The sequence below is a fragment of the Delphinapterus leucas genome, chromosome 2 (genome assembly GCF_059928025.1).
Source record: "Delphinapterus leucas isolate spDelLeu-1000000601 "Yukka" chromosome 2, BTC_Dleu_Yukka2, whole genome shotgun sequence".
In the NCBI taxonomy this organism is placed as follows: Eukaryota; Metazoa; Chordata; class Mammalia; order Artiodactyla; family Monodontidae; genus Delphinapterus; species Delphinapterus leucas.
This window is the reverse complement of record NC_143130.1, coordinates 173,699,630-173,724,267: the sequence shown is the minus strand read 5'-3', so window position 1 is coordinate 173,724,267 and position 24,638 is coordinate 173,699,630.

Genomic DNA, 24,638 nt, shown 5'->3' with positions numbered 1-24,638 from the left:
AGCCTCCTTATACGCTCACTGTGATACATTAGCATGCTGAATGCTACACCCACCAGTGCCATGACAGTTCTGAGGCTAACCATAAAAGGCCAAAAAGTGGGCAGTGGCCCAACTCCTGGAAACCCCCGCCCCTTCCCCCAAATAGTTGGAATAATCCCCCCACTCATTAGCCTATGAAATTACCAGCCCATAAAAACTAACCACCCCAGGTTTCTCACCTTCTGAGACAGCCCACACTCTGTCTGTGGAGTGTGTTTCTCTCTAAATAAATCTGATTCTTACCTAACACTTTGTTTCCAAATTCTTTCACGATGAAGAAAAGAACCTTAGGGCTTCCCTGGTGGCGCAGTGGTTGAGAGTCCGCCTGCCGATGCAGGGGACGCGGGTTCGTGCCCTGGTCCGGGAAGATCCCACATGCCGCAGAGCAGCTGGGCCCGTGAGCCATGGCCGCTGAGCCTGCGCGTCCGAAAAAAAAAAAAAGAACCTTAAATTCATCGGCAACACCATCATTGTTGCAACTCCCCAGTGTTGCCATTGTGCTGTGAAAGCAGCGTGACAGGATGTAAGCTAAGGGGTACAGCTGTGCTCCAGTAAAACACCAATTACAAAAGAAAGTGGGCAGCCCACGGGCCCTAGTTTGCGGACCCCTGATCTAAAGTGAAACTGAAATGAAACTAAAGTAAGGGTGGACTGTACACTTTGAGTCCTAAACAACACAGGGCAGATGCAGGGGTTGCCTCTCCGTGGGGACCAGGCATCCCCGGACATGACACTCACAGTCACACACATTTACACACATACACGCATCACACCCAAACACACACACTCACACGAAGGAGGGAGAGAATCAGACACGATGCCTGTCTAGTCCATATTTAAAATGTTGCAGTTAGTATTTCCCTACCGTTAAAGAGCCTCCTCCATAAGTGTACAGATGGCGTTTGGACAATAAAACTGATGGGATTATAGAGTCAAGTCATCACCCCGTCCAGGCTCCCATTAAGATGCTCTATTACTTTGATGCAGAGCTATGGTCTCCTGCCTCTATTATATTACCCTCCCTCTTGCCTGTATCTACAATCAGGCTTTGTATCCACATTATAACACTGAAAAGCCTTGGCTCATAGGCATCCTGGATGATCAGAGCATTCATTTTATTTATTTAAAGCATGGCTTGCCTGGATGGTCTCCAGAGATAAAGCATCTTATATTCATGGGGGTCCAGATACCGTTGGAAGTGCATTCATTCCAATATCACTGCCATTGAGTCAAGGCTAAAGGCACTTTCTCAGACATAAGGAATCAGAAAATCTACAATGGGAGCATAATGTTTATATCGCCGTTAAAATAATATCCAATGGCTCTCGCAAACAAGTGTTTGAAATGACTCTTTCAAACAATTGATCCTTCTTGAGCCATAAATCAACTAGTTTCACTCATGGATGGTCAGGGAGAGGTGGGCATTGGGGGGAAAGATTGAGTCTTCCCTTTCTTCCAAGTGTTTTTTATGGTGACGAGGCTGGACAAAATCAGGCATCCCTCTTTTCTTTCAGGTTCTGTTGATTAAATAATTCACATGGTCAGGCAGAAAAAGCTCAAAACATAAAAAAGAGCAAGAAGAACTTACCTTTGGTAATTTGATCTCTAAGTCCCTTCAGCAAATAAATACTCATTGCATATGAATTAAGTGCAGGGAACCATCTAGGCTGCAGAGGTAGAGAAAGAATCAAGATGAAGCTTCTCTCCACCAGTCTTTCTGGTGAAATGGTGAAATAAATAAGTAACTCTCATACAGAAAGAGCTAAAATAAAAATAGTAGAGGTGCATAAAAATGCTAACATGATGAAGAAGGTAAGGGAGTGTAGAATTTGTGGTCGGCGTAAGCAATGCTTTAGTTGGTTTTTGAGGCTTAAATATGAGCTTGCAAGATGAAGGAGGAGGAAGGAGGAATTTCCATGGAAAGAAAAGAGTAGATCATGCACATTCTGAGAATGAAGAATGGCCTATAACGGGGAGACGACAAAGAGGGAACAGGCAGAAATGAATCTGGGAATGTAGCCTAGAGGGGAGTTGTGAAGGGCTTCATTGGCTGGGCTAAGTGACTGTGACTTCATCTTGTGAGTCAGGACTTATCAAGGTATGCTCTATGAAACAAAATTCCATAAGATGGTAATACGCGTTACAAAAATAAGCTTGGAAAACATCATGGTAAACACTACAGGACTCCTCAGAGCCTTTAATACTCTCATATACATTGGAACTTCCAAGAAATAGAAAATATGAACTGACCATTTATTATACAAGTACTGAAATTGAATCTGTGAGCACAAAAACTCCCAACAAACAAACGTCCAGAACCAGATGGATTCAAAAGTGAATTCCACCAAGCATTCAGAGAAGAGTTAACACCTATCCTTCTGAAATTATTCCAAAAAATTGCAAAGGAACCCTTCCAAACTTATTCTATGAGGCCACCATCACCCTGATACCAAAACCAGTCAAAGATACAACAACAAAAAGAAAATTACATACACATTGGAACTTCCAAGAGGGACTACGAAAGATACAATATTTCCTAAATGTTTTAATCATAACATCCTTTTTTTTTTTTAATTTTTAGAATGTTGTCTCGTGGAATTGGTATTCCAAAGTACATTGGGAATTGTTACTAAAGCAGCACAGAGATGTGGAGTGTTTTTGTTTGTTTGTTTTCCTTTTTCATTGACATATAAATGACATGTAACTTTATATTAGTTTCAAGCGTACAGCATAATGACTCCTGTGGAGGGTTTTTGAGAAGAGCAATAATGTATGTAGATTTTTAACATGGAAACCTAATGCTGGCAGCAAGAAAATATTGAGATGGGGGTGGGGGATGGATAGGACTTTGTGATCAATTTCACATTAGGAGTGAGGATCCAGTGAGGGTGCATGGTTCTAACCTCATCACTGAGAAGATGCTGCAGTAACCTGTGATGACAAAGGACCCAGGAGGGGGTACATGTGAGACAGAACAGTTTTGGACAAGTTGATGTAACAGTGACATGTCCCAGCATTACTAAGAAGCTACTTATTTGCTGCAGCATTATTTTAAGCTCATTTTCTTCGGAAAAATCAAGAGGAGGGCTCGGATTTTAATGGAATGCTATGAAATGCATATTAATTATTGCTAGGACTTCAGTCTTTTGGTGAAATACATATTTATAAACTTTGAAGAGCATAGATCACTTACCTAATGGAGCAAAACTGCTCTAAAGCCTCTATCCTAATCTATCAGGTAAATATCCATTTATAATTGGTTATTTAATCCTTGCTCTCTTCCCAATAGGTCGGACTGGCCCTGTAAGACTGCTTCATTCCTCAGCGGAAGTCTGTTATCATCCATCATAATGTCAATAGAGATATATACATTAAAGAAATTATGAAAGTTACTGCCCGGGACAAGAGCTAACATTTAGATGGAGAGAAATGCAAAACATAATGAAACAGCTGCTGTGGGTGAGGAAGAGAGAATTTTCCATTTTAATAACCAGCCATACTCCAATGCAGAAGGGCAAAATAGAAAGATGGCTGGGGTGAGCTAGGCTGAGTGTCTGACATTTTCTGATCCTCCTGAAACTGGTCCCTGGATAGAATCCCATCCCCTAAAAGAAGAAAGGTAGGTATCCTGCACCCCTAGATCCCTCACTTTGGACCATCCCAGCACACACACACACATACACTCAAACACACACTTCATGTTATTCCATTTATCTTAGGAATATTGAAAGCATTCCACTGACTTTTATTGAGCATCTATTATATCCTGGGTGCTTCCGCTTACCAGATCTCATTTACAATCCCAACCATCTTGTCCTCCCAACAATCTTAGTCCTGTTTCACTGATGATAAAATGGAAACTTGGAGAACTGAAGGGTCTGTGTTAAGTCAATAGTGGCAGATTTGAGCCCAGGTCCCACTATTTCCCCTACAGCTGCTTGTCGCACTAAGACCGAGGTTGGGTTAGTAAGCACTCCATGTGCACTGGAGGAGGTCCTGGAGCCAGGAGTGGTTCCCAAGCCAAAGGAGATGTGGGAGCAGAAGGCTGGACAAAGAGAGAGCCGGAGGGGTTTTGAGCCCTTGATGGGAAACCGCTGCAGCCCCTCATTGCAGCTAGCCTAGAGAGAGACTCCAGTGGGATTCACCAGTTTCTCCCTGCTCATCTAACTGGTCCTGAAATTGAGCTTTGCAGACCTGTGTGTGTACATGCATGTGTGCTCTGTAGGACCCATCTTGTCGATCAGACTCCTGTGGAATCCCCAAAAAGAAGCACATCAGACACACTGCAATGGCTGAAGTGGGATGGGGGTGCCTGGGACTCTGGAGCTCTGCCCCCCAGCACTCCACCCTCCTCCATGACCCTGGAGGAGAGACCCCCCCCCACCATCCTCCATGCCCCTGGCTGTCCACGATGGCCCTCCACTTTGTCCACGGACATAAAAGCCATCTGGGTAACGGCGAAGGGTGGGGGAAAGGGTGGAGTTCCGAAATCCATATAAAACTAGTTGATGTTCACTGCTTTTTGGTACATGTGTTTTCAAAACGTGAAATCCCCGGTTATATGCCCTGTGAGATTTATAGGCAATCATAGAGAGGGATGTTCTGAAGCAAAAGACCAGTTATACAGAGCAAGAGATTTTGCAGCTGGGTTGGGAACTTAGCTCTAAATGATGTCAATCAGACCCCTGATAGAACAAACACTTTTGGGGCGCTGTGTGGGAAATTGACATGGGCAATTGAAGGACAGGAAATGATGTTGACCTGAGCTCAGTAGATCAGGATCTCATTTCATCTCTGCAGTGGGAATCATTGTTACTGTATTATCGATGGAGAAACTGAGGCACAAGGAGCCCGATTCCTGCATCTAAGGTCACAGAGCTACTGAGTGGGGAGGCTCCGGAAGGCTGGGACCCCGTCTGTCTGCCTACACAGTCCTTTTTCCCCTCCAGTCTCACTGTATAGAGAAAATACGGTAATGTCTTATTTCTCTGGGATGCTGAAAAAATGAAATTTCAGCAAGTAGGTTTTCCAGGTAACTGAAACATATACCTTTGAGCCCCAAAACGTTTTAAGATTTTAATTATTTTAATGGAAACATTTCCCCTGTTCTTAAAACAGCCTATTCAGTGTGATTAACCTTGTCTCACTGGCTCAGGGCCATCAGCGTGAACAGCAGCTTTGTACTCTGATGTAACTCAGTGATAGATCTTCCCAGAATCTTCCAAAGGGTAGTCATTCATTGCCTGGACCATTGCAGCTGTTTCTGGGCTTGCCCCCTCCAGCCTCTCCTACCCTACAAGTCCTCCCCCACCCTCCACCCGAGCAGCTGGAGTTCTCTTTCCCAATGCCAGCGGCTCGGGACCCCTCCCTCGTAAAACCCGGCGTGGCCTCCCTTCCATCGCTGCTGGCTGAAGCATGGACCACCAGGTGTCCGGACCCTCCCTCACTCCCACTTCAGGGGCCCTTCCCACCATTTGACGTCTTTCCCAGGATGCTCTGGTCACACGGAGCTGTGTGTAATTCATTCCCCAAACACTGCATACTGTGGTCTGCCTCCTGGCCTCAGGTCAGGCTGTTCCCTCTCCCTGGTACAGCAGTTCTCACAGGGTGGGCCGGAGACCCTAGACGATCCATAGGAGCCTCCCAGGGGTCCCCGAGGTCCTCCTTTTTCCTCCTTCTTATGTATGTGGAGCCAGATGTTTTCCCCATAGACATCAGCCAAAACCACATATCACAACAGATTGACCATAGAGCCAAATAGGAAGACCCAGCTGATAAGATAGCCAGGCATTAAAGAGATGTGCAGAAATGTAAAACAAGGCCATTTTGCTGTAGCTTACGTTTTTGGTTTTGGAATAACTTATTTTTCATTAAAAATAGGTATTCTTTATGTTCACATGTAATGGGTTCAGTATTTTTCCTTTCAATAAATTCATAAATATGTTTACAATATCTCAGTTTTAATTTCTAATATACTAATTATTGATAACTATAATGCACATGAAAAAAGCTCTTTGCGGCCCACAATAATTTATATGTGTGTAAAAGGGTCCTAGGACCGAAAAGTCTGAGCATCACCGGCCAGGATCACCCACACCTCCTTCTCCGCCTGCCAAATTCTTAATCCTCTTCCGAAGCCAGGCTGCGGAGCTACCTCCTCCTGGCTGAACCCCTGAGGCTGCAACAGGCGTCCACACCTCTCCTCCGCTTCGAATTTATCCCCCCCATGGAGCGGCTCTGTTTTTCTATCTGTCTATACCACTAAATTGTCGTCTCTTGGCAGGAAGAGCCTGGCTGTGTCTTTCTTACCTTGGTACCTGGTATGCAGGCGGCTCTTAATGAAGGCACGTCAGACTTACCTAAGCTGTGTTGTGGCATCACCGTTGTGGATGTATAAACTCGCTCCTCTGACTTACCTGCCTTGGGTAAATCTCTTAAGTTTTTTAATCATTGGTTTCTTGGGGACTAAAAATAATACTAATATCCAGGGGATTAGACGAGACTTACGATCTGAGGCGCTGCATGTAAACTTGAAAGCACACTGCAACGAGTTATTGTAGTTATATCCTGCACCGCGAGTCCTCCAGGAACACCCCAGTTTGCAAGACGTCTCCAGGCAGCTGTGCTTCTGGTTCCCAGGCCTGTGTTTTATGGGGCTGTTTTGAATAAGCCTTACCATTGAACCGGCTGCTAGCACTCTTCCTTGAAGGTGGGGTGACTTCCTCCAGCGATATTTAACCTTCTGCCCTTGCTATACTCTTACTACTCCCGGCTGAGCAATCAGAGAACCAAGAGTTCTATAAAGGGGGTGTGGTCTTTTCCTAGGTCTGCTGTAACAAATTACCACAAACTTGGAGGCTTCAAACAACAGAACTGTATTCTCTCACAGTTCTGGGAGCCAGGTGCTGGCAAGGACATGCTTTCTCTGAAGATTCTTGGGAATAAACATCCTTTGCCCCTTCCTAGCTTCTGGTGACTCCAGGCAATCCTAGGCATTCCTTGGCTTGTAGCTACATCATCCCGTCCTCCATGTCACATGACCTTCTTCCCCGTGTGTCTGTGTGTCCTCTCCTTTTTTGATAGGGACACCAGTCATTAGATTTAGGGCTTATCCTAAGACAGTAGGACCTTATCTTAAATTAACTAATTACTTCTGCAAAGACCATATTTCCAACTACGATCCCATTCCAAGGTACCAGAGGTTAGGACTTGAATATATCTTTCAGGAGGACATGATTCACTTCACCACACAGCATTAAAACAGAAGTCTCTAAAAAAGAAAGAAAGAGAGAAAGAGAGAAAGGGAGAAAGAAAGAAAGAAAGAAAGAAAGAAAGAAAGAAAGAAAGAAAGAAAGAAAGAAAGAAAGAAAGAAAGAAAGAAAGAAAGAAAGAAAGAAAGAAAGAAAGAAAAGAAAGAAAGAAAGAAAGAAAGGAAGAAAGGAAGGAAGGAAGGAAGGAAGGAAGGAAGGAAGGAAGAAAGAAAGAAAGAAAGAAAGAAAGAAAGAAAGAAAGAAAGAAAGGAAGGAAGGAAGAAAGGAAGAAAGGAAGAAAGAAAGAAAAAGAAAGAAAGAAGGAAAGAGAGAAAGAGAGAGGGAGGGAGGGAGGGAGGCAGGAAGGAAGAGAGAGGGAGAGAAAGAAAGAAAGGAAAAAGAAGAAAGAAAGAAAGAAAGAAAGGAAAGAAAGAGAAAAGAAAGAAAGCCATTTGCAGCAAAATGGATGGACGTAGAGATTATCACACTAAGTGAAGTAAGTCAGAGAAAGACAAACATCGTATAATATCTCTTATATGTGGAATCTAAAAAATGATACAAGTGAACTTATCTACGAAACAGAAACAGACTCAAAGACATAGAGATCAGACTTGTGGTTGCCAAGGGGGAAGGGAGTGGGGGAGAGTTGGAGTGGGAGTTTAGGATTAGCAGATGCAAATTATTATATATAGAATGGATAAACAATAAGATCCTACTGTATAGCACCGGGAACTATATTCAATATCCTGTGGTAAACCATAGTGGAAAAGAATATGAAGAAGAACATATGTATGTGTATAACTGAATCACTTTGCTGTACAGCAGAAATTAACACGTTGTAAATCAACTATACTTCAATAAAATAAATTTTTTAAAAATAAAATAAAATAAAACAGAAGGCTCTAAGTAAAGACCAGAAAACATAAGCAATGAGGAAATTTGCATTGGTTTTAGAGCCAGTCTTTGTGATTACTTTTTCCACTCTGGAAAGACCTTTGTTTATGCTTGGGTTCATGAGAATGATTTGGAGAACTAGATTGTCAGCAGTCTGAGCAGTCTGTCTTGCAGATAAGAAGCATGTAGCTGTGCTATAAATGAAAAGAAGGAAAACCTGGGGGCAAATCGGTTCCACCCCCTATGAACGGTATGATTTGAGGCAAGTTGAGTCAGTTTCCTTATGTAAAATGGGGATGATTGTACTTTCCTCTTCGCATTTTCTAATGATTAAGTAAATCCTATAAAATGTTTATTATAACCCCTGGTACACAACAAGCCCTCGATAAAGGGAAGCTGTTACTATTAACTTACTATTATTTTATGAATTTTCCAGTCCTATCAGTAAACTTTGTTCAATATAATGAGATACAAAAGTTAGTTTGGAAGTGTCACCTGGAGAAACCATGCCATATATTTGGGGGTTTTTATGGGGACTTCATGGAATGCAAAATCCAATACCTAGTGAACATTCTTGAATTGTCTCTTCTTCCTAGGTCATTTTTGAAAACCAATGACCCTTGTGGGAACAGGGCACATAATGCTTTGCTCACCCTTTCCTCCCTTTACCCCATTTTGAAAGACTCCGAAAGTCCCACCTAGCTATTGGGACTCAGGTTCAGAGGAGGAAGGGAAATAAGCCTCAGGATATCCGAGGCTCATTTTCAGTTGTGATATTATTTATTCAATCACTTAGCAAATATTTTTTGAGTGTCAACTGCATGCTGGGAATTGTGCTGGGTTCTGAGGATTCAGCAGGGAACAGAATGACATAGACTCTGTATTGTGGATTTCATATTCTAGTGGGGAAAAGGGACAATAAGCAAAGAGACAAGAAACAAACGATAATCTATGTTATGAAGGAACAATACTTTATTGACTTTCATGTTTTCCAAAATGACACTGTGAACATGGGGTGAGGGAGGATATAAGCCCAGGTCTATCTGACTCCAAATCTCAACTTCTTTTCACCTGTGAATGGAGCTTCACCTGCTGGGGATGAGGAGTTGCAGGAACTGTCACCAAGTGGCTGTGTGACCTTAAGCATGTTTCTTAACCTCTCTGATTCTTCATTTGCTCTATTTTTAAGAAGGAAAGGAGAAATGCATGTAAAACTCTTACTGAGCACAGTTCCTGCCACTTTGGAAACACCCAGAAATAACTATAATTGTAATTAGAGTAACTTCTAGAAGACTACTAAAGTGTTGATGAGTAGACATCCAGGAGAATTCTGCCTCCAAGGATAAATGGTCCATGTGCCGATTACAGACCCCACTTAGTGCACTGTGCCCATCTCGATCACTGTCTCACAGGAGTGACTCATGCCCCAGCAATCTTTTATACTACAGAAAAGAAGAAAAGTGAAATCCAACCCAATCCCTTTCCAAGTGATCCAGAATTCAGAATGACTGAATTTTTAGCCAGTGAAGAATCAGGTCCACATTTATTGAAAATATCAATAACAAAATACATCAGCAGAGATGGGAGCACCCGAACTTTCCACAGGGGTCCTGGATGAGTCGCTTCTCCAGCAACAGCTGTCTGGGCTTGGGAGGGGCTGTCTAGGAAGGACTGGCCTGCAAGCCAACCAATTCTGCAAAATGGCAACTTCCAGGGGTCTGCTTTCATCTTAGATCCGTGTTCAGAGGGCTAACCCACCAAGTATGGGGGGCCAATATTCCAAGGGTCTCCGAAAGAAAAACTGGGACGAAAAAGTAGAATTATGGGGCAGTAGACAATGCTTGATATGCCGAATCAGAGTGAACTTTTCAATAGGCAGAACTATCCAAGACCTAGATGAGGTCCATGAGTGATAGTGAGTTCCTCATCAGAGGAGGCATTCAAACACAGGCTGAATATCCATCTCCCATGACACATCATTCAAGAGTCCAAGCACCAGACAGAGCTTGAGGAGCCATCTGAGTCCCCATCCAGCCTTGAACGCCTGGATTACACACCTCACAGGTGCTGGTCCAGAAATGTTTACACTGAGGCCTTGATCTTGGGTAGAGCACAGAGCATGGGTCTTAGAAGAAAGTGAGCTATGGATATGGATCCTAGCTTTACCACTTATTCGCTGTGTGCCTTTGGGAATGATACTTGCCTCCTCTGAACTTGTTTCTGTATTTGTAAGAAGGAGATAATACTACCTACTTGACAAGGTTGTGAGAATTCAGTGAGATTATTTATGTCACATGGTTGCATGGCAAGTGTATTGGTTCCCTATTGCTGCTGTAACAAATTACCACAAACTTAGTGGTTTAAAACAACACAAATATATTATCTTATAGCTCTGTACGTTAAGAGTCTGACATGGGTGTCATCAGGGCTGCGTTTCTTCCAGAGGCCTTGGGGAAGAATCTGTTTCCTTGCTTTTTCCGGCTTCTAGAAGATGCCCACTTTCCTATGCCCATGGCCCCTTCCTCTATCTTCAGTCAGCCACGTTGCATGCATCTCTCTGACTATTCTTCCATTGTCACTTCTTTTTCTAACTCTCTTCTCTGCCCCCCTCTTCCACATTTCAGGACCCTTGTGATTATATTGAGCCTACAGGTAATCCAGGATCATCTATTTGAAGGACAGCTGATTAGCAACCTTAATTCCATCTGTACCATAGTTACCCCTTTGCCGTGTAAGGCAATACACTCAAAGGTTCTGGGGATTAGGAGGTGGGCATCTACGGAAGTCATTATTCTGCCTTCCACAGCTATGCTCCATGCAAGGTGCTTGTGTTGTGTGATTCATAGCACTGAAACGAAATAGCCCTCCAGGTTTTGGGTAGTTGTCCGGTCCCCTCCAGCATGCATGCCCAGGGTGGGGAATGCAATGATGGATAGGCCCAGCTCTGTCTGTCGCTCCCAGGGAGTTTATCATGCCTAACGTAGAGCTTAGGCACATTTAGTTCTTGTCATCCATACAACAGCCCTGAAAGAACGGAGCGCCCCTGTGCCTTGGAGAGCATCATCGGGAATTCAAAGCCACTGATCCCGCCGTGGGTGGGAGCGTGGATGGGCCCAGCAGCATCTGTACAGGTGCATCGGGGCTGGCTTTCAGGACAGATGTTCCCTGAGCACATGAAACTATGGTCACAATCTCTTCTCCTTATACAAACAGGAGAAATTAGAAAAATACAAGCTGTTGATGAGAGTAGAAGAGACTTTAAAGATCACGGTGAGGGGAGGAAAAAGGGCTCTGAAGGTTTTGGGATGCTCACCTGTCCCAGGTACAGCGTCCGGTGCTTTGCATAAGCTCTCCTGTCAACCGACAAAGGAAGCTCATAAGAAAGGTTTATCATCCCTGCATTTCTGAAGACCAAAGTGGCCCTTGAAATGGTTAAAATTACTGAGCATGGAAGTGACAGCAACTGGAATCAAATCAAGGTCCCATGGCCCAGAAGTCTTTCCTTTTCACAACATGCCTCACGGCCAGGGTGGGAGAACGTCAGGGCTCTTATTTGGCATCTTGAAGCTCATTCAGCAGGTGGGGCTGGAGAGGGGGTCCAGGGACATAAATTCAGGTTTCTCACTTTCCAAGCAAAGGCTGTCCTGTATTGCCCTCTCCCTAGGGGGCCACTTGTAAATAACGCTACCGTATTAATTCAAGTTCAATGTAGAAAATTTGAAAAATATAGGAAAGCAGAAAGAAAAAAATTAAAATTACTCATAGCATAATCACCCAGAATTAGACATGATTACCATTTTGGGTATATCTCTCCAATTTTCTATATATATATGTACGTGTTTTGATACATCGAATTTTTTCTGTTAAGAATGTTTTATTTATGGCTTATTTTTCATTTTATGGACCACAGACATTTTCCTGTATTATTATCTGTTCTTCAACCACCTCATTCTTATACTTGTATATGGATGTAACACAATTTATTAAAACACATCCTATTATTATATTTTTAATTGACCTATAGTTGATTTACAATGTTGTGTTAGTTTCAGGGGTACAGCAAAGTGATTCTATATATATAGAGAGAGAAGGAGAGATAGATTCTTTTTTAGATTTTTTTCGATTATAGGTTATTACAAGATACTGAATATAGTTCACTGTGCTATATAGTAGGTCCTTGTTGTTTATCTATTTTATAGATAGTACTGTATATATGTTCATCCTAAACTCCTAATTTGTCCCTCCTTCCCCTTTCCCCTTTGGTAAACATAAATTTGTTTTCTATGTCTGTGAGTCTATTTATATTTTGTAAATAAGTTCATCTGTATCATTTTTTAGATCCACATATAAGTGATATCATATGGTATTTGTCTTTGGCTTACTTCACTTGGTATGATAATCTCTAGGTCCATCCGTGTTGCTGCAAATAACATTATTTCATTCCTTTTTATGGCTGAGTCAATTCCATTGATATATATACCACATCTTCTTTATCCATTCTTCTGTCGATAAAACACCTCCTATTATTGGACACAGATTTGGGGGTGGGAGATTGCCGTTGTTTTCGTATTATAACTTTGCAATAAAATCCTGGTAGATAAAACTGCACGTATAACTGGGAGTTTCCATAAAACCTATTTCTGGAAATAGAATGGACTGGGCAAAGCATAGGAACACTGTTAAGACCCTTGAGATGTACTAACAAAATGCCTCCCAGAAAGAATACACCAGCACTCCCCTGGGCTGTGTGTGGAAGTGCTCTTCCCCCTATATCCATAGTAATACTGAATTTCATCTCTTTTTTTTCTTTATCTTTGTTTCTTTGGGCTTATTGATTTTAAACAGGTCTCACTTTACATGGTTTCAATTCAAAGAGACACTTCTTTGCAATGGTTCTTTTCTCCTACGATTTAATTCAAGGGTCGGCAAATTTTTTCTGTAAGGGCCAGATGGTAAGTATTTTGGATTCTGCAGTCCATATAATCTCTGCTACAACTATACTCAACTCAGCCATTGCAGTGCAAAAGCAGCCCATTGATAACACGTACATAACTGAGCAGGGCCCGTGAAATTTTATTTATGGACCCCGAGACTTCAATTTCATAGAACTTACCCATATCAAGAAATATATTCTTCTTTTGAATTTTTTCCATCCACTTAATAATGTGCAAACTATTTTTTAGCTCTGAGTCATACAAAACTGGGACCAACACAGGGCATATTTGGCCCAGGGGCCTTAGTTTGCCAACCCTCTGGCTTAACTGAAGGCCCCATTCACACAGGACATTTATCCATTTAGACTTCTCTGTGAGAGTTGCTTTTTTTTTTTCTAAATCGAATAGTTTTCAACCCTGGCTGCACATTATAATTACCTGGAAAGTTTTATAAAAAAGCCAGCGCTGGGTCCCATCCCAGATGAATTCAATAAGTCTTTTGGAGGTGGGCACATGCATGGCATGAAAGTCTCTCCAGGTGACCCTGAAGCCTAGCTCGGAGTGCACTTGAATTAACCATAGATAAACCCAGAGCAGTGCTACTGGGCCCCAGGCCTGGGCAACATTAGCTTGGGATCCAGGGCTGCCAGGAAGCTAAGAGCCCCCGTAAGAGGAAGTGAAATGCATTGATGAGAGTCACAGTTCCTTGAGTATTTTACAGATGTGCTGACAAAAAGCTCCTGCTTCAGGCTTTCTTTGAGCTTCCCTGAAAGACAGACAATAAGAATTTTTAAAAAGTCTCCTGGCCACAGGTATCAGCCCAGGCTCTGTGGTGGGAAGAGCTGACCCCATGAGCGGCTTAAGCCTGCAGGAGTCAGGGCACCCCGGGTATCTGCCCTTCCCGGCAGATTCAGGCTTCCGTCTCTCTCAAGACTGGGTGTAAAAAGATGGTGAGTAGCAGTATCTCATGCTTGCTCCTGCTTTGTTCTGCAACCAACCATGGGTACCACCAAGCCACCCTACTTGTCTCCTTGGGTCCTTCCCACTCTTTGCATTTCTTTGCAGATTTCAAGGTGATGACAAAAGAGAGAACAGTCTTAGCATTTGTTAATACCCACTTGACCCACAAAAGAAAATTCACCAGCATTCCGCAGCTTCTAATTTAAAAACCATTAGACCGTTCCGCTTGGCAGACCAGATCTAAATATTCTTAAAGGGGTGGTTTAATTTAATGATTACCTTAACAAGCCCCCTTTTAAAATGATGATCCGCCAAATTCAGGGGATTTGTTTTGGAATCTGATCCAATAAGTGGCTTTGTACAAAGAGGAGCAGAACGGAATCTGATTTGGTTCAGAACATGGTGAAAATCGTGGAAATTACTTTGCATATTTAATCACTGTGGAAACATGAGTACAAACTACTTTCTAGAGATTACCTTAGAAAAAAAAAAAAAAAGCTGCAGGCTTTGCAGCCAGCATGCCAAGTACTTTGATTTACAGGGAATTATTTGGATTTTATAGAACACTCAGGGTTTCAAAGACTTCAGCCTACTCAGCCACTGGCAGAAAGACATATTTTAAATAGCGGAGCAGAAGCTGGGCTTTGGGAACAGAAGCTACGGTGGAGGGATTCATTCGTTCCTGTTCAGGCCTGTAGGGTGGCCTTAACTTTGCTAAGTTTTTTTGCCGCCAGAGGTGATGTGTGGCAGACCAAGAGCAGATGGGAAGACAAGATGAGGGTGTGGCACCCCAAGAAACACTCTCTGAGCCCGTCATTGGGAACTGAGGGCACATGGCCCATCTTAGGAAAGACGGCCGTCCTTCTGTCTGCCCCAGCAGCAAAGGGTAAGCAGAAAATTCTATCGGCTCTGTGCACGGAAGCTTGGAGGAGGCAGCTGTGGTGTGAGAGTTAGGGCTTTTGTCTGAGCCCGACTTCACCTCCTCGAATGTTCTTTTCCTCATTGGTGATTCCCTTCCTCTGAGTTTTCTACTTAGCTGTCCCTTCATCAGCAAGGCTTTTCTCTGACCCCCCTCCATCTAAAAGAAATCCCCCAGCACTTTCTCCCTTCTTACTCGTCTTTCCTCTTCTTCAATTCACATATTATCGCCTGCAGGATTCCTTGCTAACCTGTTTATGCTCTGCCCTCTCCTATTAGACTGAGGCCCGTATTCAGTCTGCTCTGCATATTGGCTGTTTCCCCAAAACTCAGCACAGTGGCTGGCTCAGTAAATATTTGAATAAAAGAATTACTAAGGCCCACCTCCCATTACTTGGGTGAGGATATGTGCTAATAGAAGTATAAGTGCTTAACAATCAAAAAAAAAAAAAAAAAGGGAAAAAGGGCACTATAGATAGATTTTTAGGGCGGAAGGAGCCTGTGTTAGGCCCCAGGAACTTTCTCCCTCTGTGACCTTGTCCGAAGTGACAGGGTTGTCTTTCTGAGCCTCAGTCTCTCACCTGTAAAATGGGATCATATATATTTCAGGAAGTTATTGTGAGGGTTCTAGAGGAAGCATGTAAAGGACCAAGGTTGGTGATGGGTACAGGGTTCGTAGTCAAGAAGGAAATAGGTGTTGTGACTTCATGGGTGTGATGGTTAATTTTATGTGTCAACTTGACTGGGCCATGGGACGCCGAGAATGCAGGTGTGTCTAGACGAGACAGGGTGTTTCTAGACGAGATGAGCATTTGAATGGGTGGTCGGTGGCAAGCAGATAACCCCCCATTCCATGTGGGTGGGCCTCATCCACTGGGGCCTGAATAGAACGAAAAGGAGGCAGAGGTGGAATTTGCTCTCTGCCTGACTGCTGGGCTGAGACGTGGCTCTCCTGTCCTTGGCGTTCCTGGGCCTCAGACTTTCAGACCTGCCCTGGAATCTCCAGCAGTGGCTCTCCAGCCCTCAGGCCTTCAAACTTCACCACGGGCTTTCCTGGGTCCCCAGCTTTCAGATGGCAGATGGTGGGACTTCTCAGCTTCATAATCACCTTAGCCAATACTTTATAATAAATCTCTTTCTAGAGAGAGATATACACATGTCCTATTGGTTCTGTTTCTGTGGAGAACCTTGACTAATGGGTAAGGATATTATGATAGCTGGACAGGAGGACAACTGTCCATCTGTCACTTGGGACATTGCCATCTTGAGGTTTCCTTCCTAACCAATGCCTCCTCTTAGAAAAGTCTGAGCTGTCTTCCAGAGAAATCAGAAAATAGATGGGTCCTTTACAAAACTCTCCAAAAAGTACAATGTTTTCAGACGGGTCCCAAGTTCCAACCACTGGCAGCCACTTCCCATTGTAAAACACTGGTATGCAAGCACCTGTCTCTATGTGTATACACTCATTGGAGGCGTAAACTTATGCAGTAGCTACACCCTTTGCAAGATATATGTGCGCTGGTGAGTGTAGGGGTGTATGTATGTGTGTTTGGGTTTGTGTGTTTCTGCAGTGGATGGTGGAGACCAGATGTGTGGACCGCGCGTGTGTGTAAATAGAGAGAGCGATGTGTACACAACAGCATGCATGTAACTTCTCCCTGGCTTTCTCCTCGTGTCTTCCTTGAAGCGTCTCTATCCCTTGAAGCTGCATAAGTTTCCAATCTCAGCAGCCAGAGGTTAATGAACGTGCTTTCTTTCCCATGTGCACTGAACAGATAATTTTCTTTTCCTCTTTATGATAAGTGGAAGAAGCGTTTGAGTGACAGGACAATTTGTCAATCAATTGCAGAGTAGAAGGGGAACCTCCTCTGCATAATTTTACACCTGGGATCAAAAGTGACTTCTGACTGGATGCCGCGCTGGGATAGCAAAAGATGACCCCAACGGCACCTGTCAAATTCCTGCCTATTTCCAGCCTCCAGGCCGTCCTTCTGCCAATTTGCTCTCCCAGCCACCTGAAGAGGATTTGCCAAAAGGCAGGAGAGTTCTTGCATATGGCCTCACTCTGTCAAGCCCTTCAGCACCTCCTCTCTGCTCTTAGCCAGGTGGCAAAGGTCCTTTCTCAACTGGAGCCGGCCCACCTTCATCACTCCTGCCCTTGTGCCTCTCCCTGCCTGACTCAGCTACTGGCCATCCCCAGACACACTGGCCGCCACACCAGTTTTTCCTTCTCCAAGTCCTGGCTTCCTCTGGGCCCGTGCCTGGAGCTCATTCATCCCTTCAACAAAACACATATGGAAAGCCTGCTCTGAATCAGACATGTGACAAGTGCAGGGATGGGGGGACAATAAGACAGACATTGTCCCTGACCTCAGAGAACATCCGTCCTGTGGGATGATGGCTGCCCTCCCCCACCTCTTTCTCATCTGGAAAACCCTCAACACTCAAGGGTCAGCTCTAGGGCCTACCCTCCACCTGTGAAACCATCCCTGACCTGCCTCCCCACCCCCAGGTGGAACAACCACTGCTTCCTTTGCACCTTCACTGTGCCCAGTAAATAATTGTCATTGTCACACCTGTGTCATCTTCACCATCTATCTTCCTTTCCTCCTTAGACTAAAGCCCTGCCCTGCAGTCTAATTCACCTTCAGACCCCCAGTCCCTTGCACAGAGCACATGGCATATGATCATACACTCTGAAAAACTCTGAAAGTATCTGCAGACTAAACGAACCAGTCAACCAATGGATGGGAGAGTGGAAAGACGGAAGGACGGAGGAGCGAGGGCATTCAGGTGACCAGCGAGACAGAGAGAAGGCAAGACATCGAGATGGCCCTTCAGCACATGCGTTCAAGGCACATTTGATGTACAGGCAGAGGCATCATTGTTATTAACTAATTATAGCTGCCATTTTCATCTTCATTTTGTTCTAGGCATTTATAAATTTTACTTCAAATTTTCATAACAACTCGACAGAGTAAGGATTATTATTATCCCTGAGGGTCAGAGAGGTTAAGCAACTCCCCCAAGGTCACAAAGCCTATAAGAGGCAGAGCTGGGCTTAGGGCTCTGGGTGGTCTGAATCCAAAGGCGCTGCTCTCTCCTACCCTCAAGAGTCAATGTCCGCACTTGTATTGGAGCTTTAACAGCCATCTCAGGTCTCCCCCCAGGGACCCTGGGCTGGCTTCTCTCTTGGCCAGCGTGAGAGGTGTCCCTCTTGGAGACCCCCATTTCTCCAACACTAGCCATTTCAGGGAACGGCTTTGAACCTGAATTATGGAAATGGGTTGTCAATTACCCCAGGTGGCTGTGTAAAAGAATTACTGCAACAATCACAGTGAAAAGAGAACTTTATTTTCACCACATTCCAGTAAAAGCTAATTCAGAATAACTCCATTTAACAGTTATTTTATGCTGAAATACTGAATGCCTTGGGGAGTCTTTTAGGGATTTTAAAGTCTCTTTATTTATAAATGATTCATACTGCATTTTCAGAAAAACCTACAATTAGTGTGGGTAGCACAGAAGCTCCTTAGGGAAAGGTAAAAAAAAAGAAAGAAAAGAAAATATACATGCATTCTCTGCACCCTTTATCCATTGTTGTTTTGCAGTGGACTATAAAAAGAGAACCAAAGAAAAAGCAGCAAGGAGATATTTTGTCTAACCTTTTAAATACATGCCCCATTTGACAGTATTTGTACAGTAGTTTTTTCTGTGATCGGCTCAACTCATAAAATTCTTTTAATGCATGTTTCAGTTTGGTACATGGTCTTCACACCTGCAGAAGCTTAAAGGAATCAGAGATGCTTTGGGTGGATCCCATCTCCTCAGCATCTTAAATGAGCCTCTGAGAGACAGCCGTGGCCTTGGACGGGGTCAGCACAGCTGCCCAAAGAGATGGCAAAGGAAAGACTCCTAATTCTTGAGCCAAAGTTATCCCAGAGAGAGTCTGTGCAAAACCGCTCTCAAGACTGCCCTTTCTGAGCCTCCCTTTCTTCACCCACCCAATGAGGTGTATCATATTCACTTCACAGGTGTTTGCCATCAGTCGTTCATTGAATGCCCTTTTTTTGGACATCTGTTCTCCTCCATATGCAAGATGGTCTCTGAATACAGAAGTGCACAGTCTATTGGAGGAAAGGGACACAGAACAGTGTTGATGGTGGGATAGAGGCTGCAAGACTCTCAGTGAGCACAGAGGGACACAGGACCCATACGGAGGAGTCGAGGAAGATTTCCTGGAGGAAGTGATGTCTAAGCTAAAATGGGAAGGATGGATAGGCATGAAGGGGAATAAGGCTGTGAGGCCAGAGGTCTCAGCATGCACAGCAGTCTGGGGACCAGAGAAAATGAAGCCTGTGCAGGGTCCTGTGAGCAGTTCAGTCCTGCTGGAGGAATTCAGCATCAGAAATGGAAAGGTGATAAAGATGAGCTTTAGAGGATCCACGAGATGATTATTTCAATAAGAGGATTTTGTAAACTCTGGGGCTATAAGGCTCTGCACAATGTCAGTTATTATCTGATATTATTACCATTCTGGACAGATAGAGGGGCAGGGATCAAACTAGGAGATGGAGCTAGAATTTGCCGATGTCACTAACAGAGGATCTTAATATTTCTTTTTCCAAGTGTTCTTACTTAATTCATATTTTACTGTGTGTAAGACTGATGGGGGGTTACCTTATTCATTTATGCATTCATTTGTAGGTGAAATCAGATGTTTCATTTTTATATGTGACTAATATTGGGGGTTTATTGGAAGTAACTATAGCAGAACTCAGAGTTGTTGAAAACCATAAAAAAGAAAAAAGGAGGAAACAATTTCCAACCTTAGCAACCCACAGAATTCACGCCCAGGATCCCTCCTCCCCCATCTGGAAATATCTCATCCCTGTCAATTGTACCTGTCTCTCCTGAGTCAGCAAATACATAGCCTACACTGAGGAATGTTTTATGTGTTTAATTGAATTATTTTCAATTAAATGAGTATTTTTTCAAATCTCTACTATGTGCCAGGTAGTGTGAAAAATGTACAGGAACACAGAAATGAAAGAGACAAAGTTCCTGCCCACAAGAGCTCACTTTTAGAGCAGGGAGATATCACATGAGGCTGGGACAGAATGCATGGAGGGCTGTCCACAGGGGCAGGGGCAGGGGCAGAATAGGTCAAGGTTCTGAGGGCCAGATCAAACAAGGGGTATTACCCCTGAGGTAGACGAATTTTGGAGTTGAGCCAGAGTCAACCAGAGTCTGACACATCCTGGCACTGTGACCTTGGGCTGGTCACTTAACATCTCTGTGCCTCAGTTTCGTCATCTGTGAAATGGGGATAACAACCCCACTATCAGCACTGAGTTGCTCTGATGAATTGATGAATACATGCAAGGTGCTTTAAAGAGTGTCTTGCACATCTTAAATGCTCAGAAAGAGTGGATTAATCTTGTCATTATCATGGTCATCATTATTGTCATCATCATTATAATGGTTTCATGAGTAAATGATAGGGGAAGAGGTGAAGGCAAAAGTCAAGATAGGATGTGCAGCTATAGACCTAGCTATAGACCCAAAGAAATGAAAACATTCATCCACAAAAACCCTCATACAGGCATTTTCATTGTGGCCAAAAAGTGGAAACAACCCAAATGGCTATCAGCTGGTGGCTGGATAAACAGAATGTAGTCTACCCTTGCAATGGAACACTTTCCAGCAATAAAAAGGAATGAAGCATGACATGTTACAGCGAGGATGAACCTTGCAAACATGATGCTTAGTAAAAGAAGCCAGTCACAAAAGCCACATGCTGTATGATTCCATTTATAGGAAATGTCCAGAGTAGGCCAATCTATAGAGACAGAAAGTAGATTGGTGGTTGCCTAAGGTTAAGAATATGTGACTGCTAATGGGTAGGGGGTTATTTTTGAGGTGATGAAAATGTTCTTAACTTCGATTGTGGTGATAGTTGGACAACTCTCTAAATACACTAAGACCATTGAACCGTATACTTTAAATGGGTGAATTTGGGGTGTGTGAATTATTTCTCAGTAAAGGGAGAGAAGGAGGAGAGGTGGAGTCAGGGTGAAGACGGGAGAAACTAAGTCTTGTATGCAAGGAAGAGGCCAGGAAGTGGCATGTCGGGAGGATGGGCACAGCGATCAGTGGTCAAGCCCTAAGCATCTAACACCATGAGCCTGGTCCTTTTTTATTTTAAAACACCAATCAGTCTTTTAAAGAACAAAAGTGGGAGGGCAGCAGACAGGCGCAAAACTTCAGCCACAAATTCATTCAGTATTTAAAGTGGGCCTGCTAATGTACCCAGTTGTTCTAAGTGCTGGGGATATAGTGGGAACCAATTCAGAGGAGTCCAGGCCCACCTGGAGTCCACAACCAGTGCATTTAACAAACACACCCATGTAAAAATGCATGAGATCATTCCAGAAAGTGACAGGTGTCTTAAGCAAAAAGATACAGTGGAGAGTGAGTAGAGGGGCTGCCTTGGATTGGAGGACAGGATGGTCAGAAAAGGTCTCTCTCAGGAGGTAACATCTGAGCTGACTTGACAGTAATGAGCCCGTCATGCCAAGACTCAGAGTAAGAGCGTTCTAGACAGAGGAACAGAAGTACAAAGGTCCTAACAAGCTCATAAAGAAGAGCCCAAATAAATTTTTGTGTTGGAAGTATGGAGATGAGAGGAAGGAGAAATCCATCTGAACCAAAACCAACAGGGAAGGCTTCAGGGAACAGGCAGACTTTGAGCTGAGCCTTAAAGAAGGAGCGAGATGACTCTTTGGTCCCCTTTGTCCATGTGAGAAGCAGCAGTTTCTTTCTTCTTAAGCAGGTCACTGTGATGCAAAGGCAGTGGGTGTATCAGTCAACGACAGCTGTGTAACAAACCACAATCGACTATTGCTCTAACACCTGCAGGCGACTGCTCTCGCTTGATCTTGACAAGGGCAGCTCTGCTCCCTGTGTCTCTCCTCCTCGGCCTGAGACCAGAGGTTTGCTTAGCGTGTACATCCCATGAGGATGGCAGAACCACAACAGCAAGTAGAAACCTCAAGACCTATGAAGGCTTAGGCTCAGAAGTGCTACTCGGCCATGTCCACCTCATTCTAGTGGACAAAAAAAACCCAAATGGCCGAGCCAAAAATAAAGAGGAGGAGGTATTCTCTGCCTTTATTGGGGGTAACCTCAAAGGATGTAACAGAGAGCATGGATACAGAGAGGTGGGAAGAGCTGGGCAAATAATGTCTTCCCTAAAACAACTAGGTCTGGTGGGCCCTTGGTCAGTGTTTGTGGGTGGGCTGGAGACAGAGAGCTGGAGAGTGTGTAGGCATCTCACCAAGACTCCAGGGGGTAACACGGCACTTGAAATACTATTTATCCATGAAAAAGGAACAAACCAACACTTGTACATACAACAGCAAAGGTAAATCTCCAAGGCACTATGCCAAGTGAAGTAAGCTAGACTCAAAAGGCAAAATTCTTTATGATTTCATTTATATGGCATTCTTACAAAGACAAAAATATAGGGGCAGTAACAGATCAGAGGTTACCAGGGGCTGGGGAAGGAGAGGAGGGTTGACAGCAAACAGACATGAAAATTTCTCATGTGATAGAAATTGACCTCCACATCCTTGTGGTGATGAGACATGACTGTCTACATGTGTCAAAACTCACAGAACTCTACCCCAAAATGAAGGAGATTCTACTTACTTCTACTTATGTAATTATACTGTAATGTTAAAAAGGGGGGATAATAAATTCATTATTAATTTTTTAAAAATCCATAGGAAGATGTAAAATCATTTCTTCAATGAAAGAGCCTCCACCCCTTTATAAAAAGGAATCGAGCAATTCTTTGACTATTATGGACTTTTATTTTTAATATTAGAATTAATATTGCAGAAAAACAATAATTTGTATTGAGGCAAGAAACACAAGATGTAGAATTTTAATTTTTTATAAGGGAAAAAGGGAGGTTGAAATATTCGATTGGCACACACTCTGTGCCCGCACAGGACTTTATCCCTGTGCCTTTGTTAATTGCAGGAGGGAAAACCAGGCAGTCACTTGGACCAACTTTCCTCTCCTTGTTTTCTAAGTTTTGTTCCCAAACTCACTTGTCAGAGAGTAGCACAATGTCGATACTCCTTCCCCTTTCTCCCCTCCCCAAAAACGTTCATAATTCAGTCAATCCAAAGGTCTACATGTCAGCAAACTCTGGCTTGACTGATTTTTTCCCTCCCGAATTGACAGAATCACATGGTTACTTATTTATTTACTTATTAATGATTTATATCCTGTCTCCTTCCAAAAAGGATCTGAGTGCCTCGCTGGATGTCTTGGCATTACCTCCAAAAAGTATAAGCATCTCGAGGAAGAAAATAACCACTGGAGGAGTGGTGTCTGGTTTTGTTCCAGAATCCGTGGAGTCTCAGGAAAAGGCGTAATGAGCCCATTACTGCAGAAAATGAATAATGGAGGGTCCGACCTGGTTGCCATGTTAAAGTAGGATCTCAGACACAAACCCCCCCCCAAGGAGGGTTTTGTCTGTACAGGGAGGGAAGGAGATCTACTAGTTAACTGAGGTCAAAAACTTTACTCACTGAAGAAACAGGTACTTTCTTCCCTGAGCAAGTCGATTAAGCAAAAAAGTAGTCACCAGCCATTAAGTGTCAGCTATGGGCCAGCACTTAACAATCAGAATTTCAACAACTTGGCAAGATAAGTACTGGACCCTGTGGAAAAAACAGAGGCTCAGAGAGGGTAAGTAACTTGCCCAGGGTCGCAGAGCAGGTCAAACAGTCAAGCTAGGATATTGAATCCAGGTCTTTCTGACTCTGGAGCCCATGCTTATTCCCTTTTCCAAGTTTCCTCTGGGCTTTTGAGCCCAACCTACACGTCTGGCACTGGCTGTCTGTGATGATCCAGTTTATTAAATAATGTTGACATCTTTTGCTCACTTTTGGACACTGCATCAAAGAATTTTCACCATAGCTGCTCTCAGTTAGGATGATCTCAGCCGCAAGCAACAACAAGGCCAAATTCCAACCAGCTTCAACAATGAGATGGTGGATTACCCCCCACCCCCCAGCAGTAGAGGTCTAGAGGCAGGGTAAGTTCCAGGCACCATATGTTAGGCGGTTGCTTTGCTGCTCCAACATTCCCTCTGCTTGGCCCTTTTCCATGTGTGTACATCTTCCTCAGGTAGATAGGAACCAGGATGCAGCAGTTCTGGGGATTTCTCCAAAGGAAGAAATGGGCCCATCTCCTTAGGTATGAGAGAACCTTTCCTAAAAGACCCAGCTGTCATCAACTCCACACTCATTGGCCAGGACTGGGTTCCACACACATACCCTGGGTTCCATGCCCATTCTTAAGCCACCCACTGGCAAGGGGGAAGGGATGACCATGGATGCTGTAGCAGAAACCTGGTGGATATTTTCTAATCCCATTTGTCCTGGACATTCATGAAGACTGCATTTCCCAGCCTCTCTTACAGTACAGATTGGGCCATTTGACCGGCTTCTACCAATAGAATGTGGGAAAAGTTATGTCACTTCCAGGCCTGTCCTTAAAATGTCCTGTGTAGTCCTCCATGCTCTCTGTCATCAGCAGCTCAGGCCCTAAAAGATGACACCAC